The sequence below is a fragment of the Callospermophilus lateralis genome, chromosome 10 (genome assembly GCF_048772815.1).
Source record: "Callospermophilus lateralis isolate mCalLat2 chromosome 10, mCalLat2.hap1, whole genome shotgun sequence".
Classification (NCBI taxonomy): domain Eukaryota; kingdom Metazoa; phylum Chordata; class Mammalia; order Rodentia; family Sciuridae; genus Callospermophilus; species Callospermophilus lateralis.
This window is the reverse complement of record NC_135314.1, coordinates 17,845,515-17,869,799: the sequence shown is the minus strand read 5'-3', so window position 1 is coordinate 17,869,799 and position 24,285 is coordinate 17,845,515. Positions and strand designations below refer to the sequence as shown.

General features: G+C 34.2%; 1 long non-coding RNA gene across 1 annotated transcript in view; it reads right to left on the bottom strand.

Moving 5' to 3' along the window:
* Positions 1–24,285, bottom strand: part of LOC143408787 (uncharacterized) — a 161,315-nt gene that overhangs the window by 80,306 nt on the left and 56,724 nt on the right. Inside the window, exons 2-3 of the long non-coding RNA XR_013092520.1 lie at positions 16,409–16,478; positions 2,950–3,076 (exon numbers count right to left, since the gene is read on the bottom strand). This is a non-coding gene — a long non-coding RNA (uncharacterized LOC143408787). The remainder of the gene's footprint in view (positions 1–2,949; positions 3,077–16,408; positions 16,479–24,285) is intronic.

Here is a 24,285-nt window from a genome sequence, read left to right as displayed (position 1 = left end):
GGTTTCTCCTTCAAGAAGAAAGTTCATCTTTAAATACTTTGCAGTTAAGGGTTTATCTGCCTCTCATCCTCAGTTTTGGATTTCGTTTTAGCATTTTCTGGGCTTATGATAAATTAGCCGCTCTTCATTTCACATTCACCTCATTTCAGATATGTATGGCATCCACTCAACTCTTGTATATGGATGCTGGCCTCTGCCTCATTCTGTTACCACTCCTCATTTAGTGATTTACAACTCCTAGCCAATGTTTTTTCACACTGCTATATAAAGGGATGGCAAACCTAACCTTTGGGAATTATTTAACATCATTTATCAGATTTTCCATTTTCTGCCTGTATACTTCCTCCACATCATTTGGTTTTCTATTTAAAACTAGAAGAAAACATGGCACTTTTGTTTTTTTTAAAAGCCTTCTCAGGAGGGCGTTTTAACTGATTTTCCAGAGATTTGAGAATAATTTGCAACAGAGTAAATGAATGGTTTTGTTTTCTATTTTTTAAATAAAACAAAAAAAAATTGAATGGAATACATTTTATTCTGATCACTTGAACTATTACATTGTACTCTTAACATTTATCGTCAGAAGTGATTGAAAACCACTGGAAAATTTCATAACAACTTTGACTCCTCCTAAGACAATTGCTCATCTCACAAAAAGCACATAGGAAGTCATTTTCACTGGCTTGTTCTTTTCCTACAATAATGACTTCATTAAAGTGCTGCATGGTTGACAGAAACACCATCCATTACTTTATATCATGAGAACCAGGGCTTCCACGGTGGTGCAAGGACTCATGAAACCATCCTGATTCCATCAAGGTATTTTCAATGGTAAGTGAGGAGCTTCCTCCCCTGCCCTGTTATCCTGGACCTGCATATGGGGCTCTACCTTCTCAAACTGGTATTCCATCATTTTGTGAGAAAATAAGAATATGATTCATCCTCACAAAAGGGCTATACAATGGTAATTCCCTCAGTATCCACATAAACACTCCTTTTATTGATGTAGTATAATTGTACTTGATAGTGGGATTCATTATACCATATTTGTACATGAAAATAAACATAATTTGATCAACTTCATTCCCATTACCTTTTTCGTCCGTCCCTCTTTCCCCCCAAATCCACTAGCTCTGCTCTAATGATCTCCTTTCTATTATTGTTATTATTATTTTAATTAGTGATTTTAATTACATATAAAAGCAAAATTCATTCTGGTACATTTGTACATGGACATAGCCTAATCTGGTTGATGCTATTCCCCAGTCCTTCCCTATGACCTCCCCTCCCCCTTCCCTCTGAATGCCCTTCCTGCACTCAATTGCTCTCCCTCATATTTTCAAGAGATCCCTTTTTATTCATATTCTCTCTCTCTCTCTTCTCTCTCTCTCTCTCTCTCTCTCTCTCTCTCTCTCTCTCTCTCTCTCTCCCCATATGAAAGAAAATATTTAACCTTTGACTTTATGAGTCTGCTTTATTTCACTTAGTGTGATATTCTCCAGTCCCATCCATTTACTAGCAAATGACATAATTTCATTATTTTTTATAGCTGAGTAAAACTCCATTGTGAGTGTATCTTATAGGTATCACATTTTCTTATCCATTTGTCTATTGACAGATGCCTGGGCTGGTTCCACAACTTGGCTATTGTAAATTGTGCCTCTATAAACATTGATATGTATGTAGCACCACAATATGCTGACTTGGGATAAATCAAGAAGTGCTGTAGCTACAGTAGCTCCATTCCTAGCCTTTTGAGGAATCTTCATACTGCTTTCCATAATGGCTACACTTATTTGCCACCAACAATGTATAATTATACCTTTTACCCACATTCTCACCATTTGTGTTAAAATGCTGAAGAAACCTGGGATAGAAGAAACTTACCTCAATGTCATAAAGGCAATATACAATGAATCCAAAGCCAACATCATATTTAATGAAGAAAACCTAAAAGAATTTTCTCTAAATTCAGGAACAAGACAAGAATGTCCAGTTTATCTCTCCTCGTCAATAGAGTATTTGAAACTCTAAAAAATCCAGAGCAGTTAGGCAAGAGAAGGATTTTAAAGGGATACAAATAGGAAAAGAAGAAGTCAGACTATCTGTTTGCTGATGACATTAGCCTATAAAGATCCCAAAAACTCCAGGAGAAGACTTCTAGAACTGATGGATAAATTCAGCTAATTAGCAGGATACAAATTCAACACAGAAAAATCAATAGCTTTCCTATATGCCAATAATGACTCTGCACAGAAAGAAATCAGAAAAAAAGATCCATTCAAAATAGCCTCTGGGGGAAAAAAGAAAGAAAGAAAAAAACCTGAGAATAAATCTAACCAAGGAAGTCAAGGAAGTGAAACACCATTACAATGAAAATTAAAGAATACTGAAGAAAGAAATGGAAAATAAGGAGATAAGAAAGAACTCTCATTTTCTTGGATAGGCAGAATTAACATTGGCAGAATTGCTTTATTACCAAACGTGATCTACAGTTTCAATGGAAACCCCATCAAAATACTATGATAACCTTCACAGAATCAAACAGTCCTAACATTCATTTGGGAGGAAAAAAAATGACCAATAATAGTGAAGCCCCCCAAAAACAATGCTGAAGCATCACAATACTTGACTCCAGATTATACCACAGAGCTATAGTAACGTAGCTATATGTTACGATGGTACTGGCATAAAAACAGACTCCAAGACCATGGAACACTCCCTTCTTTTTAAGTTTTTGTTCAAAAGTCATCTTTTCAGAAGGCTCTCTTCTGTCATACGTTAATATTGCTCACTTTTTCCTTGCCCACAATGCAGATCCCTTTCCCCCATGCTGCCTTTTTTTTTTTTTAAAGTAATACTTATCATTGTCTGTGTCATTTTGGGACTTCCTGGAAGAAGGAATCAATACAGAAGTAGAAGTGCACGAAATTAATTGAGGGTTCTTACCTGTAAAAAATGAAGGGGTGCAGAACCAGGAGTACATAAGGAAGGTCTTCAGAAAACAACGCAGATGCAGATCCATCACTTGTAGGAGGAGAGGGAGAACAAAGGATGATGGAGCAAGAGATTCAGACTAAAATGCAAAATAAAAAAAAAAAAATTCAGCAGTTGGCTGATTAGAGGTGTCCTATGATCAAGAATATCTGGACAGAAATGAACACACCCTGCTGCCCAGCGCTGCTCCGTCATTACCCAGGACTGTCCATGGTGGTTCCAGAGCTGATGTAGATTACAAAGACACCGTTTCTGGAAGCTGTCATCTTACTGCACTCCATGCAGCAGGGTTTCTCTTGAAAGGAGATCTGACTGGTACCCATCTCCACCTCCTTAAGTTACTAAATATATATTATGCATGTGTTAAAATTTACTGTATATATTTCCCACTAGCACCCAGTAGGTGTTTATAATACCTGTTAAATAAGTCAATGAAGGAAGGCATAAAATGAGGCTGGTAGATAGCCATTTTTTAATTCTTCAGTGAAATATAAGTGATCGACTGCATCATAACTCTTTTAACCTCTGGCTATTTTATAAAGAAATGTCTGAAGGAATGAACAACCATTATGAGATCAATAGGTTTTGAATCACCCTAGGACATACCCAGTCATCATTTTTATATTTCCACTACTTTGCACATTACTTGATACAAATTCAATAAAGTTTGACAAATGTGGAAATTAATAAATAATATTTCAACATTGCAATGAAAATATCCTTCCCTTAAAGATGCAAGTATAGATGATACTTTGGAGGACTTCACACCTATAACATAGTTCTTTCCGTAGATGATAGCATATTTCATAACCTTAAGTATAGAATGGATCAATTGTGGAAGTCATCTCTTCAAAAGAGATGTAATAGTACCCTAAGAAGATAAATCATATCTTATCTACACATGTAATTAAAGGGCAAAAGAGCAACTTCTCTTTGAGAGAAAAAATGAAATCTCTGGGGCATAATGTACTAAAATAGACCAAACTTATGAAGAGCCTTAAATCATAGTGCAAGTGGATTACATGGCATAAAAGGATTGCTGATAGGATTCAAGGTCTCCCACCTTCAGGCCAACTGCGTTCAATTAAACCAGGCTTCATGGGAAAGAAAGAGGATTTCAGTAAGAAGGTGATGCTTAGTGTCACAGTGCCCTGGGAATTCACTGGTAAATATTGCACATAAATAAAATATGAATTAAGACTGGATCCAGAACCAAATTGTGTCTATCTGGACTAGGTTTTGCACAGTTCAGTTAAATGTGTGGTGGTACAGATTGTGATAGTGGTCTGGACTCAAAGACTGCAAGACTAAAACTCCAAGATCTGTGAAAGGAAACCCATCACCATAAGCAGGGAACACGCCAATCACCTCTAAAGTGCACAGTGCTTCTGCCTCTGTGTTTAAAAAGAGGAAGTCAGGAATGCATGTGAGTAAACTTATGGGCATTCTTTTTTTTGCTTATAAGATATAATTTTCCTGAAGGTTCATTCAAACATTCTGAGACTTTGGGTATAAAATGAAAATTTTAATTTTCCCACATGATTGATTATATCAGTTTGTTTAAATCCAGATTTAAGAAATCATCTTTAAAAAAAGTTTCAAATGTAAATATATCCTTTTAAATTGAAACTACAGAAGTTTACAGTTGTGGGTTTTACTATTGACACTCAGATGAATTTGCTAAAAATAAAGTATTTATAAGGTTTTCCTCCAAACCAGAAGACACAATTATTTTAATTCAGGTTATTTAAATTTTATAATTACTCTAGTAGAAAGCCTATAAAGGAACTCCTCTTCTCAAGACACACTTAATATGCCACTTTAAGAATACAGCCTCACTTTTCAGCTTTGTCTACCATGAATAATAGTATCAGCTGAATTTGGTACCATCTGTGCCTCAGGCACATTGTGAATTTGAAGCTCTTGCAATTTCTCATTCTCTTTAAGTTAAAAATGGACTTGAAATGTCATAAGAATTTTAAACCCAGATAGAAAATATCTAGCCCAGCAACTGTAGTGCCACTGCCCTATGTAAGATTCATCTGGAGAAATCTCACAAGTAATTTTTATAAACCTCTGGTTTAAAATATCACACTTTGAAATGAAAATTATTAAGAATCAGAAAATCATTGGCACCCATTGCAGATATGAATTTAACCAATCTTCATTTGGGGGAGATATGGTAATAGAAGGAAAAAAAATTCAAGATATTTATGATAGTGTATATGTGCCAGTTTAAATAACTTTCTTTTATAAATATTTTGGGGAAAAATGTTACTCTTGAAATAATCTCAAAAATTGACTATGGAGGAAATATTTCTATTTAAAGGCTTATCAGTAAACCAATATTTATTATATAACAAATTCATTAAAATCAACAAGAAATATTTTAAAAACCCACATTAAATTGACAAAAGCTTTAAAACAAAATAAGAAATGCAGGTTAAAACAAATTGCTGTAATATATTTCATATCACTAATAATCATGTAAATAGAAATGAGAACAATGCATGTTATATCTTACCAACATAATATATAATAGTTAAAACTCTGATCTTAAAAAAATCGAATACAAGAGAATAAGATAAAATAAATATACTCCTGGGAAATAAATTGTACATTTATTTTATAAACAAAAATTTCCAGAATGTTCAGCAGAAAAAGCAGCAAACCATATTGTATTTTCTCTAAGTAAAATAATTACGGGTTTTAAATACATTTGTTTGTGTGAGAATGTTACTTCATAGCCAATCTAACATTTAATCCATATTCCAGCCCTATGGGGTGAGCCTGAAGAAGTAGTTTTTGAGAGGCTGTTTGGAGGGGAGTGAGCAGTAGGTGGTGCATGGACGTGGAGTGGAGTCCAAGCAAACCTGACCCTGAAGCTGGAGTTTTGACCTAAATACCCCTGCATATAATATTTTTCATATTATTTCTCTTTGCCTGTGGTATGATATTCTTCACCCAATCCCTCATTCAATAAGTAAACGTCTACAATGTACCCTTGAAAGAGCACCCACTTACTCCTTCAACTGAGTATGTTCATTTAACTTAAGCACAGTCTGCATTTCTCAGGCTTGCGTTTGCTTCTGGCCTGAAAGATTCTGTTTGAGTCGAGGTGAACCTCTTCTTTCCCCAACTTGATTTTCTCCTCTGCTTCCTCCTCATGTCATAACATAGTTTCTGACCCATTCATGGTCTGACCAAAAAATGGAAAGATTAAAGGAGATTGGGTATGATTTTAGGGAATAGTGCTGTCGAGCTTTGAAGACATCCTCCAACTTTGGCAGATAACTTTGTCTGCATTATCCTTTTTCAGGTTCTGGGCGAATTTCCCACTGGGAAACTCCAATTGTCCTTTGAAGAGATGGTATCACTTCCAGCACTAGCTGTCATCTGTTTCTTTCTCAGTCATCCAACAGCCTGGTGTGTGGCTCCCTCCATGTGGTCCTCTTGGTGGATCCCTCCATGTGGTAACATTAAAAAACTTACATTTGCTCTACTGTCAGTAGAATCAATGCCCTTGTAATGCAGCCTCTTTATTGTTCCTGTCTCTGGCAGATCAGGACATGCATCCCATTGTAGCCCGCAGACTCCACAAACCTGGTGACACCAACTCTCCAACTCTCCTAGTGCTTTTTTTTTTAAAATTTGTTTTAATTAGTTACACATGACAGTACAATCCCTTAGCCTAAGTTACATATCTTTTCTTACCAGTATTGTTGGGGGATGACAGGGCCAGCAGCAGAGAAGGGGCACACAGCATTTCAAAAACACTGTAAATGATTCTATTATTAAAAATGTATCTTAATGCCAGTGGTTTGTAACCCCTTATACTGGAAAAAACAAAAAAACAAAAAAAAAAAAAAAAACATTGTTATCACTTCTTACCATGTCTTCCTTACAATAGAGGAATGCTCTGTATTCACTCTGTTACACTTACTCTTGCCTTTGTGACTCTGAGACACTGAAAAGAGATTCCAAGAACCCTATTTTAGCAACATAGTATCTACCACAACCTATTTCTTTCCTAGACCTCTCTGTCCAATATCAGTTTGCTATGTGACCCTAGGTCCTAACATTTCTTCCTTTCTCTTGGAATAGACAACACAAAGAAAGGTGTGATTTCTTTTGTTTATTATTATTATTTTGGTGTATTCTCAGTGCTTGGGCCAATTCCTAACACTCTCAGAAATATTTAAATTTTAAAAAAATGACTCCCTCAAAATCAGACAGGAATGCAATTCAACTATCCTTAATTCAATCTCTACCTAATATTCAATATCCTAACCTATGGTCTCAAACTTCTTCTTGTAAATGTCAAAAATGTACCAATAGGCTCAATAGGCTGATACTGCTTTGAGAAATTATGCAGAAAGAGATTTGTATAAAATCACAGCTGTCCAGGAGCAGAAGTGATGTCTTATTACCAAAAAGTTATCTGTTATTGAACATCCTTAAGCAATACTTAATAATTACATACTGATTATACTTTAGAAGCAAATGAGCCTGTAAGACAAAAAGTTATTGCCTTTAATAACCATCTCACCTGGAATGAGAAATTAATTAACGTATTTTGTGATAGGCAACCTCAAAAATGGTTTCAAGTGACTCCTGCATCTGATATTCATGCTTCTCATTGTATAATATCAGTGGGTGAATGAGTTTCCTAATAGGTATGAAAAAGGTGAACAGATGTGATTTCTAAGATGAGATTACAAAAAGAATTGGACTTGCCTATTAGGCTCTATTTTTCATTCTCTTACCTGCTTACCTGAGGGAAACCACCTACCACGTTAGGAGTTGCCCTGATAAGCAGCCCACATGTCAAGAAACTAAGATGCTTAGATGGGGCTGACTTCCCACTAAGAATGAGGAAGAAATTGAAATTATCCTGTGAGAAACAAAATCTTGCCACAAACATTCAATAAATTTTGAAGCAAATGCTGTTGTTCCACCCCATCCTACATGTTGACCGTTCAGATGAGGCCTCAGTTCCCCTTCCTCCACCTTGACTACAACCACATATGAGACTCTACGTGAGAGATGCTGATCCAAGCCACACTAGGATTCCTGAACACACACACACACAAAAAAAAATGTGGGATAATAAATGTTTTAAGCTATAATATTTATACACCATTTGCTATGCAACAATTAAGTAATAAACACACATACATATATAAATAAATTATGCTCCATTTATTTTGCTTAGACATAAAACATACAAATTTCTTTTCTAATTTATTTAGATGCATATTTTAATAAGTCCTAAAACCAAAAGTATTTTCTATGTAATTTTCAGTCCACCAGAACTTGCTATAAACAGAACTCCAAATTAAATGAGTACTTTGAATAATAAATTGCATAATCACCAGAGGATTCAAATTCCTTAAATATATCAAGTACTCTATAGTCTCCAGTGGTTTTTACAAGTAATATTTTTGTAAGTCTTTTCATAACTCCATAACATAGATACATTAAGTTTACTTACAGATGAAAAGGAAACTCAAAGATAGTGACCTCATGCTTATATGACATACACATTTTATGTTTCCTAGAAAGCCCTGAGCCCTAGGCTTCATAAACACCACACCTATCATCTTCCTTCTTTGATGGATATATCTAACTTAAGCTAAGAGAGAGGTGTAGGAAATTAATCCACTGAATTCTTCCTTATGTTTCAAAACCTAATTTTACTGTAACTTCCTCTCAATTCATCCTTTACCTACCCTTTACTGAACAAATATTTGTGGCCCCAAAGCTTAAGATGTTCAAATCCTGCCCCCCAAATATGATAGCACTAGGGGTTGTGCCTTTGAAAGGTGATTATGATTAGCAGAGGCCATGAAGGCAGAGCCTTCATAAAGGGAATTAGTGCCTTTACCACAGACCCATGGGGTCTCAGAGGCTCTGTTCTCCTCTACATGAGAACAATGGGAAACCAGGAATCCACTACCTAGAGGAGAGCCCTCACCAGAACTCAGCCATGCAGGAATTTTTATCTTGGATTTCCAGCCTCCAGAACTGTAAGAAATAAACTCTTGTTTTTTTATGAGCCACCTAGGCTATGATATTTCGTGATAGCAGTCTGAACTGACAAGACCATTACAGAGTAAATTTCTATCATCACCTGTATATGCACATTTCTTAGAGCTCCTAAAATAGCATAATTCCTCTCCAATGATGGACTCTTTCTCCCTAATTATAAATTTGTCTTAGGCAAAAGTCATATCTGATAAATAGCAGGTATTAAAAAATGATTTTTAAATTATTGAATAAATTTTGCATTTTCAATGGGAGAGACACTGCTGCCAAGGTGGAAGGTAAATTGACTTTTGGGGAGAAGGTTGGAAAATATCACATACAACATACATACTATATAATTCTGGATATATTATAATCTATAAGCAGATATAGAATATATCTGCGAAACTAAATTTTCAATGAGATTGAATTAACTAAGGAAAAATGCAATAATGAAACAAGTTTGAAAAATAAGTATTAAATAAATTGTCAAGTCTCAGAAGCAGGACTTGAACACAGATTTTCTGATTGACTTCAACAATCTTTATTTAGTCTCATACCTTTGTCAGTAGCTAAAAGAAAAAAAAAAGAAAAATTTTACAAACATATCTTCTCTGAAAGCAAAGAAAATTCAGAAGGTATATGTAAGTGAAGATATTTCTATATGTTTTTAGTTGATTTCCTATTTAAAACATCATTCAAAATTCACTAATCCTTTTGAACTTTATGAACTCATGCACACCTGCACACACACCCCCAAATACATACCACTTCATGATGAGCAAACTGATAGAAAGATCATCTTTGCTTTTATATGTTCATTTACAATTTTAAACATTCAGGTAGTTCAGGATTTGCAGATACCTTTTTGTTATGTAGGGAGTCAACAATGGTAATTATCTGATTTGCTCCATCAAAGCTAGCCTATGCTGAGTATTTCCAGCCTGGTAACAATCACCCACAGTTCCCAGTGCAAATGGATCTCCTGCTGTCAAATCGGATTAACACTTTCCTTAGCCTTTTTGAATCATTTCATGACAAAAAATCAATTGGTGGAACTGCATTACAGCTGTCTGTCATCTATTTGAATCAGCTTCATCATGACCATTTGTCAAAACTAGTGTCAAATACCTTAGAAAATTTGTCAAAATAATGGTAATGGCTGTTCAACATTCAGCGCATGGAAGATTTGTGCAGCAGTCTCTGTCATAAAAAATCAACACCATCAAATACCTATCGTGATTTATTATTTGTAGAAAGCCAAACTGAGTATGTGCTACCTGGATTCTAAAAATACATATGATCTTCTGCTGAACAATGAGGGAGAACATTTAAATTCAATTTTTAGGAGCTAAAGGCAAAGGCACTGTAAATCCATACATATATGAGAATGAAGTGCAATGATTCTTTTGTAAGTATTTATTAAGAAAAAGCTAACTCTATCAAAGCTATTCCTAGGCAGTTTCAACTTATAATGAAGTTTTGCACTTTTCCATCCTATGGCATATTGTTACCAACTGATAAATATTTTTGGCTGAAAAGTTTCTGTCATTAAATATATCTGTGTAAAACCATTCATCCTTTCCTTAGAAAGCATTGAAAGGATCGGAAATAAGTCATTTCTCACTTTGACACTCTAAGTATTTCTTGCCCACTAACCAAATGGAAGTGTAGGGCTCTTTAAAAGAAAAGAGAAAAGCAGAGTGTTGAGTATTTCAGAATTGTAACTTCATAAAAAAAAAAAAAAATCATCACTCAGTGTCACTTCTTTCCCTTTGATAGCAGTCTACTGGCGGAGAAATAGCAAGTTCAAATACATGGTCTATTGTGGTATAATATAAAATTCTAAAATACTAACCTATGTATGTGTTTGTTATAGTATCCTCCCCACTAAAATTTGTTTTATCACTTGTCCTTTTCTGGAATGCTTTTGTCTTGGGAAAAGAATAACATAGCAACAAAAGAAACAAACTTTTTCCCTTCCTTTTTGAATGTGTAAAGTTCCTCTGGAAGAAACTAAAAGGACCTCTGTGTTTGAACATTACAAAAGCAGTAGAAAACTATGTGAGAACCTGAAGGAAAGATCAGAAACCTACAGATGGGATAGCCATTCCCTGGATGGGGGCAGATTCCAGAAGTGGGCAGACAACAGCAGTTAAGCAGATGTTGTGAATCCTTGAGAAAGGGATACTCACCTCACCCCCACGCCCAACCTTCTAATCTGAACATGGGAGGGAGCCAGGCAGAAAGAGTCTGGAGCTTTCAAAAGCATAAAATACAGACCTTAACTTATTTTGACTGTTAGAATAAAATTCCCCAAATGGTAGTTTATAAACAACAGTTATAAACTTATAGTTCTGTGAACTGAGATGTGGTGGCAAAAACCGCAAGATCAATGCATTGCAAACTTGGAGTCCTTTGAGGGTCCTGCTCCTGATTCATAGATGGTGCTTTCTCTCTGGGTCCTTACATGGTGGAAGGGACAAGACAGCTCCCTGGAGACTCTTTTATACAGACACTCATTTCATTCTTTACAGCTCCATCCTTATGTTCTAATCATTTCCCAAAATTTCCATCTTCTAATAGCATCACATTGATGATTAGGTTTCAATAAATGAATTCTAGTGGGAAGCAAACATTCATACCATAATAGTATCATTCTCTATCTACTGTTTTTCTCAGAATGGACCTGGGAAATAATAAAAGCCCAGAATAGAAATACTCATGGACCCTATCAAGACAGATGGATTAAGGCAGCCTCACAGAATCCTCCATGCCACAGCAGGACATGCAAAAACAAAAGATTTCCCTGACCCTGAGTATACTGTGAAACAGGTACCAACATTAAAGAATGTCACAAAGGGTCAGAGTAGGGCCAGGGAGAAGAAGAAGCATCTCCTTGAACTGGTGAGGAGTCCAGAAAGATCTTGCAAGTAGACAAGAAGAGACGAGTAGTGACCTGTTTAGATGACTCCTCATAATCTGGATGAGATAATGGGTTCAAAGTGATGTCAGACGATGTCTATCCCATCTGTGCCTCTCGTCTATCCTTTCCTCCTTTGCCAATTACCAATCAATCTCTTCTTTGAGAAAAATGTTCACAATTACTTCACAACTGTTTCTTTCCTTCCAATGAGGTAACCCCATGAGTCAAAACTGGGTTCTTTCCTCTCTTCCTCAGTCCCTGGGGTAAATGGGGAGCTTCAGATCCAACCAAGCTCATTCAGGGCAAATGTTCTAGGCTTTAATACAAGCAACCGTCTCCCTCTCCTCACTCTGATAACAACTTCTGCCTCACTTGCAGGAGATGGACAGTGACTCATAAGGATAAAAAAAAATAGGGAAAAGGGAGTTAAAACTGGACTATGCTTTTTATATACATTCTATACTTGAATCTTACTTCCAGGACATTTTCTTTATATCTCTTCACTATCTCTTATGGAAACATTCATACTCAAGCCATGGAATCAAACTGATCATTTTCCCCTGTCAGATCTCCAGCTGACTTGTGCCCATACGTCTATATGTAAGGGTGGTTAAGATGGGCTGGGTGTCCGGAGATGGGATTCTGTAAGCCTCATAGAAGCTGGTGGTGGCAAAAACCACAGAACAAGGCAAGTAACTGATGTGGCTCTGGAGATGGAAAGAGGATTCAGCATCCCCTAACGTGGAAGGGTTCATAATGTATTGTAAAGTTGAAATTCCATTGTGATCTGAGAGATGAGAGCATCCAGGAAGGGGTGTAAAGATAGAGTGGCCAGTGGTGAGTTGCTTAAAATAATTGTCAGTCTTCAAAATTAGCTCTTTTAAAGGCAGCTTCCTGCTTAGAAAATGAACTATTTCTACTCAGCAGGAAAGGAAAATTGTAAGAAGACAGACACCTGACATGAGCTTGGGGCCTTCTATGTCCATTCAGTACAATTTTGAACCTTTACCTGGCTCATGACTCTCTAGTTTCTTTATGACTCAGTGTCTGGCAGTTTCTGAACCTTAGAGTTCATCCCATGATTGTTCTGAATGCATCCCTAAGACACCAAGGCAATGATAACTTTTTAACTCCAGGTGTTCCTCACAATGTGCCCAACTCACCTTCAGACTCTCTCTTCTCTGGTTCCTCTAAATGACCTTTCTACCAACCCCTCTCAATCCCCTGAGTCTTCCATAGCACTGAATAATGGTGCAGCATGTGATGGAAATAGTGTATCCGGGAGATTTTACATCCTTCATCTAATACACCAAACAGTAGCTGAACAAACTCTAAATCCATCAAGCAGACTCTAGTTTACTGAGTGAAGAAATCTGATAAGTAACTAGCCTATAAAAGGACCACAATAAAGATTGTTGATTTTAGACATTTTATCTTTACCTTTACAAATTCCTAGAAGGTTAACAGTAACATAGAATACAATAATTTCTGATGCCAAGTGCTCCTGTGTTCTTCATGTTTGGACTTCATAATACCACAATAATTTGGCAAAATACAAATGCAAGAAAGAGTTATTTTATTTATCTATAAGAAAACTTATATAAACAGTATTGGAAGCTCCTTCCTTCCTTCCTTCCTTCCTTCCTTCCTTCCTCCTTCCTTCCTTCCTTCCTTCCTTCCTTCCTTCCTTTCTTTCTTTCTTTCTTTCTTTCTTTCTTTTTCTTTCTTTCTTATTTTAACCTGCCCAAATAAATATATCAGATCACAAAATGGATCTATAATTCTCCCCTCAATCCCAATGATTATCTTCAACAATGTTTCATTAGGCAATTTCCCATTCATAGGTGTTATATTCATTTCATTAATTGAAATTGTCTTATCTGGCAGATCTAATTTATCTGTTATTTTTAACAATAAATAGGATTTGAGTAATAGTTTAGTGTAGTGATCCTCTTAACTTACAAAGTTAATATGAAGTGAAAGCTAACCTTACTTTATCATCTTTTCTGATTCCAAAAATGCAATCTTCTTAAGAACTGACTCAAAAACATAATGTCAATAAATAGGTAAATACGTGAATCAAAATGTGAGCATTCATAAATATTTTGATTTCAAAATCATACTTTTTCTCTTTATTGTCAAAATAAAAAAATGTATTTAATATGTTATAATTAAATTACACAAAAAATATATATCAAGGTTTTGGGGGAGGGTTAGAATATGACTGCACTAAAGCATCACTGGGATCCTAAAAAAAAATGTCTTTTACATCTCAGAAGAAACCTGAAATCAGAAATATGCATGGAAATCTTTTTCCCAAAAATGAGAAATTGGTTATAAGGAAGATGAATATAAATGCTAATTCAAATATGAAACTTTTGCTTTTGAAAATCATATTAAATACTGAGAAAGCGATTTAATATTTCTTGAAATATGTGCTTTAAATAAACCAGTTGTTAATGAGTGTTCACTTTTTATCATATTGAAGTAAAGTAAATCTCTATGCTTTTAAAATAATTATTTAGTCCATTAAAACTCAACTATATGAAGCAATTTCTATTTGGACAACACTCATCTTTCTATTGCAGTACATCATACTCTAAAACACAAATATCATAATTTATCCTGGCCAAACACCTAACTCTAAGCTTTATGAATTTCTGAATTTTATGATTTCCTAATATAAGTAATATTACCAAGATTAATTTTATTAAATACCAAAAATAAATCTAAATACTATCAAGGAGGGGATTTCCAAAATGATTTACAAGAAGGAAAATACTATTATGGAGAAACAAAAAGGTCAAAATAATTGATCTTCTAAGTAGTCATGTGTTTGAGGGGGAAAAAAAACTATGTTCTGTTTAAGAACAAAATAATAATCATGTTTAGATTGGTTTCTTTATATTATTATTTATATTTGTTTAACTAACATTCATTTTTCTAAAAAAACAGCTCAAATATACTTACATATCACCTTTTACGTGGGAGTAAATGTGCCATAATAAACTTTTTAGATAAACACTAAAGACTCATTTTAAAAGATGATATACTGATTCGTGTTTTATCTGTAAATTGTTTCCAAAGCTTTTCAATTATGGTATCCTGATTTTTAAAAAACCATTCACAATATATTTGAGAAAGTTACTACCAAGTAACATATGGTCAATCTTTAAAACATAAGCTTTTAAAGTATATCCTTATTTGGTTAAGACAGGGTGAATGACATAAGGTGGCTTTTATGGCCAAAAAAAATCGCAATATTATATTTTCCTAAAATTCAAAAAATCATGCAACCAGTTAGGATATAACATCTGGCATTCACTTAAAAATAATACAGGAGTAGGGAAAGGAGGCAACATGGAATGAGACCACCATGATTAGATCATTGTTAATGTCAAATTGTGAATGCACATGGGGTGGAAGAGGACAAAACGGGAGGATCATTATATTTTTTGGTCTAATTTTGTATACACTGGAAACAGAGAATTTCAAAAATTAATACACATTCTGTGCAATCAACAGTTCTGTGTTATCTTTAAATTTTAAATAGTTTTCATTTGTTATGCATTTTAAGAGTCAATTTGTTTTAAAATGTATTAAATGATTCAAATAATACTTATTATCCTTAATTTGACAGAAGAAATGTCTTTCAGAGAGAGTTTCTTTGCTCACAAATGTGCCTGTTTTAAATATTTATGCATGAGCAATTTTTTCTTCACGAGAAAACCAGACTTACCTGAGGAAATATTATAATAAGTTGTGCCTTTCAAAATGAACTTTATTGCCACACCTAACAGACTATTCTAGTCAAAACCTGTCATTAACAGTCATTCAATATACGCAGCCTCCATTTGTTTCTCTACCTGGGTGGTGAGCTAACCCCAACCACATTTAAATTACAAATAGCTAGTTTACCAATGAGTTCCTGGATCCATGGGGTCCAAGTGAGAATTCCCTGGAGAAGTCACCTTTGCTCACATGCATGGTCTACCAAAGCAGATAGGAAGATCATGGGTTGAACCAGTTACAAAAGAAGAGTGTCTAAGTTAGCATTTATAGAAGACTCACCAAGACCCGAGATTCCTTTACAGCAGATCTCCTTTAATTCTCTGGACGTCTTTTAGGTCAATATTATTATGATTTCTGTGTTGTAGACAATAACAGGAGGAAAGAAATAAATTACTTACCTCAGAGCTCTCAGTGAGGGATGAAGCCAGGGATGAATCAGACTCAGGTCGCTCTGAAGCCTATACTCCTATATATAATTGTTACTTTTCCATACTTTTTCCCCAGAAATATGTAATATAAGGAAAGAGAATAATTTAATATTATATTAGTATAAATATGTATAAGTTCATGTTAAATATATATATATATATATATAAAATATTAGTTTGCTGAGATCTGTTTATAGGTTTTCTTTTATTCATTCCTTCAGAAATATTTATTTCATACCTTTTTACATAAGCTGGTGTGCCATATTACAGCTGGGAAAAATATGTGAAGATGTCGTAATTCTTCTTACCTGAAGGACATGGAAATTTTTAGTACTTATTTCACAATTTCAAAACAAAGTTTAACCTATCCTCTGTCTCAGATTAATATCAATACTAAAAACTAGATAAACATCAAAAATGGATAAATTTTAATGTTTTGATTTTTTTAAGAAAGCAAAAAAAAAAGTTCACATTTTGTATGACTCTGTGTGAAAGTCCAGAAAATGCAAAACCTTAAGAAAAGAAGATAGATAAGTGGATGCCAGAGGTGGAAAGTGGTAGGAAAGGGCCCTATAGCACTTTCTTACAATATTAGAATAGTTCTGTTTGGCCCTGGAATGGTAAATATAAGACTCTGCATTTGTCAGACCCATAGAATATCTATGCACCACAAAAGGCAAATTTTGTATATTTCATATATCAATCAACCAATAGGTCAGAGGAACACAGGAAGGAATGAAGACTGTGATGGATGAGTATAATCCACTATAAAAAAAATTGCATGACATAATCACCAAAGGGGTAGAGAATTTCCTAAGTGACTTTTAACAATAGTGTTTTGAGATGATACTGTAAGTCTAAAGACAAAAAGAACTATACCCAAACACATTTTCGAGTTGGCAAACTATTTCTCACAGCAGCACACTTAACCAGTTCAGAGACTATCTATAATAGGGTTGAACATGTAAGTAAATATATTGTGAATAATGAGAGGGGTTATTCTTGCTGTAGGAGAAAGCAGTTACAAATAATCAAAGTAGGAATACTGGAGTGAAACTCGAGTACAGGACTGAAGTTGGATATATCAATATGAATTGTACCTATTTTAGTAAGTACAGATTGTTATAAAAATAAATGTACATATGTGCCCATACATGAGTTAGTAAACATAGAATACTTCCTAGCTGTGTCCACTGAAAGGACCTGGAAGCAGTGATGCTCCAGCAATAATGAGCATATCTAGCTCCCAGATGCAATTTTCTAAATACCCTTATACCCTTATATAATATACCCTTCTCTATAGAGAGAAGTAAGTACTTTTTGGAGAAATGGTCTACTCTAACACTGGGGGAAAAAAAGAAAGACAAGATATACTTGGAACATCGAGTAGTTCCAGAAACTAAGGATGTACTCAATACACAAAAAAATAAAGGATTCCAAAAGAACATAGGAGCCAACCTAGAAGAACTCTTGGCAGCAAACCTATTACCATGTTAAAAAAAATTAAGTAGTATTGGATTATTTCTTGAAAATCACTATTAAGACAAAAATAATTGCTTTAGGCAAGATCCACAGCTAAATGCTAAAAGTAATGGTAAAATCTTTAGGAGAGGAAAAAAAGCACATTTCTAAAATTTCAAAGTATATCCTCAAAATATTTACAATTACTGTGATTGTAGTGTAAGCCACAAATCCTTGCCAGTTCTTCTTCTGAAAGGTGAGGTCCAATTCCTCTCCTTTAAGAGTAACTGGACTTGGTGACTCCCTCCTGACAAACAGAGCTAGTGTTATTGGAATACACATAGGAACATGTTTAAGTCTTGTCTATGTCTAATTTCCTGCTAAATAGGCAGAGTTAGGAATTGGTGACAGAGACCATATGGTCCACAAAGACTAAAATATTTTCTATCTGTATTTTTACAGAAAAGGTTTGCATAACTAAAAGAGTGACATTTCAGTGGAGAATGCTGGCAGACCCTACCTTAGCCAAGTGACTAAGGTTGCTATATCCAGGGATAAGCCAGGCTGATATTATGCACCCTCCAAAGTGATAGAGCACATAACCGTTCTCCTTCAGTATCTATAACCAAGAGTTCTCAATTGTCAAGGTCATGAAAAACAAAGGAATATGAAAAAAAATCACATATTGGAGGAGAACAAAAAAATCTGACGATTAAAAGCAGTATGGAATTGAGGCTTCAATTCTGGAAAAGAATGGAAAAACTTTAGTTAATAATACAGTGCCTCTGTAAATTTCTTAGTTTTGATAGTATATGTGATACTAATATCATGGAAATCTAAGTAAAAGATATTTGGAAATTCTGTGTGATATCTTTGCAACACTTCTGTGAGTCTAATATTAGTTCAAAATTTAAACTTTTCAAAAAGGGGGAGGAGAAGTACAGCCTTTCCACAATCTCGCAGCATTGCTGAGGAAGAACAAGCTTGAAACTAGTTAAGGACCATGTAAGAAGTGCCTACATAGGTATTTTGGGAAGATAATCAAAAGCTGAGGAAGAAAGAACTTTCCTTTTTTCTGTGGAATCACAACATGAAGATCTTACAGTCTTTGGTGCAGATGTCCATCTTACACTTATAAAAGAAAACAGATTTTTAAAATTTAAGGAAAGACAGAAGAAGATTAAATATGATGATGATATTTCAAAAAAGTATACTCCCTTGGATTTTCAACTTCAAAAGCCAAAGAATTCACTTTTATCACTTAAAAAGCAAAAAACCAAGGCAGCATGAGCACCCATTTTTAGCATCTTATCACAATGACAAGTTATTCAAAACTGCTTTCTCCATTTGCTAATTGACTGTCATCACTCAACTATAATAAAAGCTTAAAATATGGAAAATAGTTATTTGAGGACAGAGCTGCAAAAATATCTTAATACTAATGAACAATTCCATTAAGGTGTCTAGAGTTCAAAGTCAAGTTGAAGGTGTAAGGAAGGAAATTCATCTATGTGAACACACTTGTGGGTAAAACTATGTATACATCTAGCATTATGACTTTGAGAAGTCTCTAGAATCTTCTCGATTTGCTGCATCACCTGGAAAACAGACATAATAAACTTCCTATAAATTGTATAAAGATACATATGGAATAACATAGGTGAAAGCATTTGGAAATATTTGAAATATTGTGTATACACAGAAGGTTAGTGTTATCAGCTAGCATATTTATAACATATATATGACATGTATGATATATATACTATGTATACTATATAGATACTATATGTAAAATACATATGTGTATTTGTATGTATGTATGTATTCCTGATGTACTTTTCCATGTGCTAATGTTTTATGATTTCAAAATGCCCCTTAATTCAGCTGGGGAGAACAAATACTAATAAAGAACAAATTGTATGGAACCACCATTTGACCCACTTATTCCACTCCTAGGTTTATACCCAAAGGACTTAAAATCAGCTTACTACAGTGTTACATCAATGTGTATAGTAGCTCAATTCAAAATAGCTAAACTATGGAACCAATCTAGGTGCCCTTTAACAGAAGAATGGATAAAGAAATTGTGATACGCATACACGTGGAATATTACTCAGCCTCAAATAAGAATGAAATTATAACATTAATAGATGGAACTAGAAAATGTCATGCTAAGTGAAATAAGCCAATCCCAAAGAACCAAAGGCCAAATATTTTCTCTGATATGGGATGCTAATTCACAATAAGGGGCGGGATGGGGGGAGAATAGAGGTACTTTGTATTAGAGTGGAGTGAAGGAAGGAGAGGGAGTATGGGGGTAAGAATGATAGTAGAATGAATCAGACATTATTATCCTATGTGCATATATGATTACATGACCTGTGTAACTGTATATCATGTATAACCAGAAGAATGAGAAGTAGTACTCCACTTAAGTATGATGTGTCAAAATGCATTCTACTTCCAGGTATAACTAATTAGAACAAATAAAAATAAAAATAAATTTAATATCATTTGGGGAATGCAGCAGGAGCTATCTATGAATGTGTAAATAATGTCTACATATACAATGGCAGAATTAGTTGGACTGAGAAATAGTTTATCCATTAGAGTTTATGTTTTTTTGAACAATTTTGTTGAGACATAATTGACAAACCATGAATACTAAAAATGTAAAGTCCCTTTCTTTGATTTTTTAACATTAAATATAATCCTATACCTAAAATATAAAGTGGTGTGCATGTGTGCCAAATTCCTCACATTATGACAAATTGTGTGACTCTACTCTTCTAACAGCTAATAGAGTTCAGAGCTACTGTGGGGTTCTCAGGGCTTGAGTAATATGTGTGCAGCCTAGGTAGTAATTCAGTTTGTTAGCCTGGCAATTTGAGATAAGTGCATCTGCCAGCAGAACCCCGGGTGTCACTCAACCTGTCACTCTATTAATATTGTCAGTATCATGACATCATGACATTTCTCCTCCCAATCTATGCTTCTTTCAACTTTTTCTTCTTTCTCACAAGAAGCTTTTGTACTGTTTTCTGCTCATGAATAGTGCAACCTCTAATAGTGCAACCTCTAATTTCTGATGCAACAATGATAGAGGTAAATATAATTTATACACTTCAGGTTGGAATTACTTCTGTATCCTCATGAAAAGATAAAATGAGCCCAGTAACAATTTTGAAGACAAAGATTACATTAAAAAACTACAATATACTGACAGTGTTTTCACCTTTTAAAATAACTTCTTTAGCCATAAATGTGAAATTGTATATTCTTATAATGTTCTAAATTGCATGTTTTCGCTTCTGCATTTTTGGCAAACATAATCATGGATTGCTCTCCAATGGCTTTATAATATGAAAGTTCATTTTAGCTCATTATAAAGCAGACTTGGAGTTCCCCAGCTAGTGGATCAAAAGGTGTCAGTGTCGTCCTCATCTCCCCTATTGCTGATGCTGCTTTTACCAACATACCTAAATACAAGTGCCTTAGACAAATATTCTCCCATCTTTCCTACTTTCTTCTTCTAGATATTTTACAAACATCATATTATGAACCTTTGCACTCACAACTTTCATCAATTTAGGAATAGATTAATAGATAAAATAGTTTATATATATATATATATATATATATATATGCGCATACATATGCATATGTATATATATATATACACAATAGAATATAATTCAGTTTTTAAAAAGAATGAAATCCTATCTTTGCAACATCTCACATAAAACTTGAGCATATTATGTCAGATGAAATAAGCCAGACACAGAAAGATCAATACCACCAATCTTATGTGGAATCCAAAGAAAAAGTCAAATTCATAGTAATAAAGAATGGAATGGTGGTTATGGGGAAAGGGGAATAAAAGCAGAGATACTGGCCAAAGGACACACACCAACATTTATAAGATGAATAAACACTGCCCTTCTAATATACCATGTGTGGTGACTATAGTTATTAATAATTGTATCCAACTTAGAATTTGTTAAAGTAAACCTCAAGTGTTACACACACACACACACACACACACACACACACGAAATAGTAACTGAGGTGACATATTTGTTAATTAACTTGATTGTGATAATCATTACATAATATATATGCATATTGAAACATCATATTGTACATCCAAAATGTATACAATTTTTATATGTCAATCATTCTTCAGTAAATCTTGGGGGAAATACCTTGAGCTCAAATTCCAGCTACATCACTTACTGGTTTTTGCATTTTGCCAAAATCCTTAATATTTCTGAGCCTCAATTTTTTTTCTTCTGTAAAATATAAAACCTCAAGCACAGAGTGACTGCAAAGTTTGAGTGAGATAATGTATATAAAGCAGTAACCAGTGTTTGCCACATAGGAAATAAACAGTAAACGTTAACTACACTATTATCATAATCATAACCACAGTTATAATTACTGGTTATGAAATGGATGAAGAAAAGGACAAGATTTAAATTCAGATGTAATAACATCTCTACTCAAAGTAGAGACCAAAATATAACCAATACAATATTTTAACATTTTTTTTCAAAACAGCTTTTAAAATGTTACAGAAAAAAAAACACTAAAAAAATAGAAATCTTCATGCGTGTGAATCTTTTTCTTTTAAATTTAAAGGAGTTCACCAAGTATTTGTCTCAATGGGCTAATGTAAGGGACAACATGAATAAGTTTCTGAGTCACACAGCACTTTTAAACATGGTGTTGAAGGAGATGTATGTGCACTGCAGTCTGAGAAGCGCTCTCTCTCACCTGCTGTGATGGATCATAATGAGTGGGCACAAGAAAGTATCAAATAATTATAAGTCTTCAGGATCTAACTTCTTATTCATCTCTGGCAGATGTGTTATCTGAAAGTATAATTTGTATGCCACCTACAGTGCAGTGGCTGAGTATTTCTGGCTTTATAGGTAGGGAGCTTACAGTTCACGCTGTACTGAGCCTGCCCCCCGGGGTTATAGTGAATTGAACTATAACATTCCCATGTCAAGAATAAAATGCTGTGCAGTGAATTCCTGCATTTTCCACATTAAGATAGGTGGCTGCACTAACTTTAAAATGTGTTGTCTCATATTTGAAGGAGATTTTATAAGCAAAAAAGGAAAGATGTTTCATACGGAGCAAGAATGTAAATAGTATGGAAATACAAAGACTATACATGCTGTGTATCATTTGCACAAACATAAAATTATTTGAATTCCAGTTCTCAGAAGACTTTTCAATTATTATCTAAGATTTGGAGTTGAATCTTCTTCAGAGCCAGTAAAATCAGTCACCAAAGCATATACCTTAACCAGATATCTGAATTCATAAGAATGACTCCATTTTTCAACAAACACTTTTAAAATTTTTTCCACATAAGGATGTTTTTTAAAAAAATACAGATAATAATAAATGCTAGTGAGGATGTAGGTAAAAGGCACACTCATACATTATTAGTGGGACTACAAATTAGTACAACCACTCTGGAAAGCACTACAGAGATTTCTCAAAAAAAAAAAAAAATTAGGAATGGAATCACCCTATGACCTAGCCATCCCACTCATCAGTATTTATCCAAAAGAACTAACGTCACTATATTATATTAGTATTTCCACATAAATGTTTGTAGCAACACAATTTACAATAATCAAATTATGGGATCAACCTGGGTGATCATCAATAAATGAATGGATGAACAAAATGTGATATATATACACAAAGGAGTTTTTCTCAGCCTTAAAGAAGAATGAAATTGTGGCATTTGTTGGTAAATGAATGGAAATGAAGATCATGAAATCAGTGAAATAATACAGACTCAGAAAATCAAGGGTCTAATGTTTTCTCTCTAAAGTTATATCATAAAGATATAGGGAAGATCAGTGGAGTAGAAGAAGGTACTAGAGAGGGAGAGAGGAGGGATAGGAAAAGGGAGGAAATGTGGAATGAATTTAACAAAAATCACACTATGTGTATACATAAATATAGTACAGTTAATTCCACATGTATATATATATACACATAAATGTGTATGTGTGTATATATATATATATATATATATATATATATATATATATATAAAGCACTAATCAAAAATAAATAAATAAATGAGAGCTAGGAAGATCAGTTGAGTAGAGGAAGGAGAATAGAGCAAAGGCAGAGGGGAAGGAAAGAGGAGGGGTGACAGTACCTGAAAAGAAGTAAATCACATTCTATGCATATATAATTTTTTTCAAAATGAACCCAACTACTATGTACGATGTACTACTATGTACAACTATAATGCTCTAATAAAATTTTTTAAAATTCCCTGACAGCCTGCATTGTATATTCATATATAAAAACTGACATGGACAAATATCTTATTTTGTAAAACTAACATAAAGTATTATTATCTTATAATTATGCGTTTGAAATGTCAACACTATATTTTTCCTACAATCTTACAAGAACATAAAAAGTGCCAATATATCAATGAAAAACTATGTCAATTTAATCAATAAAATAAATATTGGTTCCTTTGCAATAGTATTTTATTAGGTAACTTTTTTTCCTTCAAAGATCAGGAACTCAGCAACCATTGCATTGGGAAAGATCAGTAAATGTGAAGCATTAGAAAAAGAAGAAGATCCAACACTCTATTTTCTTTTT